Source organism: Nicotiana attenuata, unplaced genomic scaffold (assembly GCF_001879085.1).
Source record: "Nicotiana attenuata strain UT unplaced genomic scaffold, NIATTr2, whole genome shotgun sequence".
Lineage (NCBI taxonomy): Eukaryota > Viridiplantae > Streptophyta > Magnoliopsida > Solanales > Solanaceae > Nicotiana > Nicotiana attenuata.
This window is the reverse complement of record NW_017671659.1, coordinates 110,184-114,302: the sequence shown is the minus strand read 5'-3', so window position 1 is coordinate 114,302 and position 4,119 is coordinate 110,184.

Genomic DNA, 4,119 nt, shown 5'->3' with positions numbered 1-4,119 from the left:
AAGCTATGCAATCGCGATGAACAAAGCGCGTGGACATGTTGTCCCCCCAAATTCCTCTACGCGAACGCGAACGCGACCTCCTCCACGCGTTAGAGATTCACTGCAACCAGCCTTCCGCGATCGCAAGCCCCTTCACGCGATCGCATAGAACAAATTCCCCCAGTGCCAAGCTACTCTTCGCGATTGCGTAGATCCACCCGCAATCGCGTATAAGAAAACCAAAAGCACCAGATTCAGCGATCATCCATGATCCGAAATACGCCGAACATGATCCAGATTACACCCGAGGCCCCCGGGACCTCAACCAAACATACCAATAAGTCCTAAAATATCATACGAACACACTCAAAGCGTCAAATCACATCAAACAACACTAGAATCACGAATCGCATATCGATTCAAGCCTAAAGAACTTATGAACTTCCGAATTCTAAAACTAATGCTGATTCATACCAAAACAACTCCGATTGACCTCAAATTTAACACACAAGTCATAAATGATATTAGAGAACTATTTCAACTTTTGGAATCACCCCGATATCAATAAATTCAACTCCCGGTCAAAATTTCCAAAATCTCCCATTTTTCAACTTTCGCCAATTCGCACCGAAACGACCTACGGGACTCCAAATCAATATTCGGACGCGGTCCTAAGACCAAAATCACCATACAGATCTATTGGAACCGTCAAAATTGCATTCCGGGGTCATCTTTACACAAGTCAAACTACGGTCAACTTTTACAACCTAAATTTCCAACTAATTGACTGTGTGTACCGTTTCACTCCGAAAATCATCCAAAACCAAACATCCGATAAGTCACAAAATCACAATATAAAATAGAGGAAGCATAAATTAGGGTATGCTAAAATTCTCAAACGATCGACCGGATCGTTACAATCTGATCCTGAGCATTTTTTTCAATGGTTCAACAAAGTTTCCTAATTTCTTTTCTAATTTTGGGTCGCACCGGAAACTTTTTGAAGTATGTCGCATTTCGAATTCAAGACACAAACCTTCTTGTACGTTAAATGTTTAGGTGCCAACATTTTTGCGTTAAAACATATTCAATATTTGTTACTTTCCATCTTTGTTTGGGTTGGATCAGGCGTAAATATATAATCAACCAAATACAATATTCCATTGTTTATTAATAAGCTCAATCCTTGCTTTGTTTTGATGATTTGACAAACTTCATGAGAGAACCAGATAAGGGACCTGAAACAGTTTGTTCTCTTGCGTTCAGAGTAACTAGTCAGTTGTCTGGTTCAATTCTCAATGAAATCAGATAAGGGAACAGTAGAAGGAACAGATATGGGTCAGTTCTCTGGTCGTTTACAGTCAACTCTACAGCTGTAAAAGCTGCTGCACTGTACCGTCTGGCAGGTTGCTACACTGTACCGTCTGGCAGCAGTATATCAGTACAGCTGTAGCTTGCTAAGGCCAAACTAAAGGACACTTTTTTACATAACCCTTGATGACATAACACACACATATTATTAACATGAGGCAAGGGATTTCATCGTCCTAACACTTGCAAATCAAAATACAATATTCTCTCAAGTGCTAGCCACCACCTCTCTCAAGAACAAAGCTGCTGCAACCTCAAGGACCAGATCCAAAGATTGAAGATATCTTAAGTCCTTAAGTTTGTTGAGTCTTTGTTATTTTGTTTTTCATTTGTAATCCTATACTACTTTTAAGAAGTGTCTTTGTAGGACATATTTAAACAACTGTTTGGTTTGGTTTCTTGACTAGAGTTAGTCAAGTTTTGTTAATTTGTAATAGAGTTATTGCAAAGGGCTTACAATAGAGTTATTATAAGGGGTTGGGGATTAAGAGTTTAATTCTAGATTAACTAGAATAAGTCAAGGTTTGTTGCTTTGTAATAGAGTTATTACAAAGGGCTTACAATAGTATTATTGTAAGGAGTGAGGGATTAAGAGTTTAATTCCTATATTGCATAGGTTGTAATCTGAAGTTTGCTCGGTTTAGTGGAGTTGAAATCCTACTAGGGTAGGTTGTCGTTTTTAATCCCTTGAGCAAGGAGTTTTCCACGTAAATATCGTGTGTTCTTTATTTACTGCCTATTTACAGTGGGAATAGATAGAGAACCTAGTTCTCTATACTGTTTGGTTTTACAGTATGTTGCTTACTGTGGGAACTGATAGAGAACCTAGTTCTTTATACAGTTTGGTGGACTCCTAGTTTCTATCAATTGGTATTAGAGCATGTTCTTTCTAAAAGGTTAACACCTAGAAGGGATCTACATGGCTGCTCCACCAAACTTCGAGGAAGGACAATCAACGTACAGACCACCGAGATTCAACATCCAATACTATGGTTGGTGGAAAACAAGAATGCATGACTTCATCATGGCTGAGGACTCAGAGTTATGGGATGTAATCTGTGATAGACCTTTTGTTCCCATGAAAATTGTTGGTGATGGAACAGTTACAGTCCCAAAAATAAGAAAAGAGTACAACGATGCTGATACAAAGGATGTTGAGAAGAATTTCAGAGCAAAGAAGATTCTTGTTTGTGGCATCGGACCTGATGAATACGAGCGCATCTCAGCTTGTCAATCTGCCAAGGAGATCTGGGAAGCTCTTCAAAATGCCCATGAGGGAACTACTCAAAGTTAAGCAGTCCAAAATTGATATGCTTACTACTGAGTATGAGCTTTTCAAGATGAAGGAGGATGAGTCTATTCAAGATATGCACACATGTTTCACCTCCATTATCAATGAGCTTCACTCCCTTGGAGAAGTCATCCCAAGAAACAAGCTGGTCCGGAAAATACTAAGTGTTTTACTAGGTTCCTAGGGAAGTAATGTGAATGGTATCACAAAAGCCAAGGATCTGCAGAAGCTGACCCTTAATGAACTCATTGGAAATCTCAAAACTTATGAGATGAAGAGAAAGAAGGATCTTGAAATAAGAGAGCCCAAGAAGGAGAAGAACCTGGTTCGCAAGGCTGCCAATAAAGAGTCAAGTAGTGATGAATCCGACATGGAGTATCTCACTTGAAGATTGCAACAGATGATTCGAAAAAAAATGGTGGGATTCCATAGAAAGAAAGTTCCAGCAGGAGTTTCAAAGAAAATGATTGTTGTCATAAGTGTGGAAAGCCTGGACACTTCATTAAAGACTGTCCTCTTCATAAGCAGGATCATTACAAAACCAACACTGAAAAGGCGGCTAAGAGGGACCAGGTCCCAGACAAAAAGTTCAAAAGAAGAGATGCCGCTGACAACATGGTAAAGCAAGCCCTAGCTGACTGGGGAGATTCCTCCAGTGAATCTAAAGGTGAAGATGACCAAGGAGATACATCTATGATGGTTGCTGACAATGGATCTTTAGAATATGAGTCAATCTTTGCGCTCATGGACAAATCTGATGATGATAATGAGGACAAGGAGGAAGATAAGGCAAGTTTCTTAATGTTCAAAGAAATTTGAAATCTTACTCTAAGAAAAAATGGATGTCCATTGCAAATGCGTTGATTGATGCCTATCATAACCTCAATAATGAGAAAAATACTTTAATAGAAGAAATTGGTGACATAGAACAAGAGAGGGATGATATGGTAGTTTCCATTGTAGACTTGAAGGAACAAGTGGAAGAAGTAACTACAGAAAATAACTTGTTGAAAATCCAAACAAAAAAACGGATGGACAACACTAAGAGTAAAGAACTGGCTAGTGAGGCTCAACTTGAGCTTGAGAATGAGCTTAAGAAAGTTAAAAACAAGTCTTGTTGCTGAGCTTGAAAAGAATAGACAACTTCAGGAGGTTTTGAAAGGGTTAAAAATGATCTTGATAAGTCACTTAAATGTACCCGGTCCTCTGATGTAATAACGTCTATGTACAAGAGTAATGGTGGAAACAAGCAAGGAATCAAGTTCTAAAAGGCTAAACTCCCTATAACCCCCATAGCAAGTATGTAACTGTGGCTGATAATTGATTGTGTACTCACTGTGTCCAAACAGGTCATTACAAGGACTCTTGTAAAACTTAAATTCAGTCTTTGCAGAAAAACAAAGCATTTGTTGAAAAGAGGCCTACTGTTGAGGAACCTGGTTCCCTGAAAAGAAAATATGTGCTGCCTGCATGGGCAA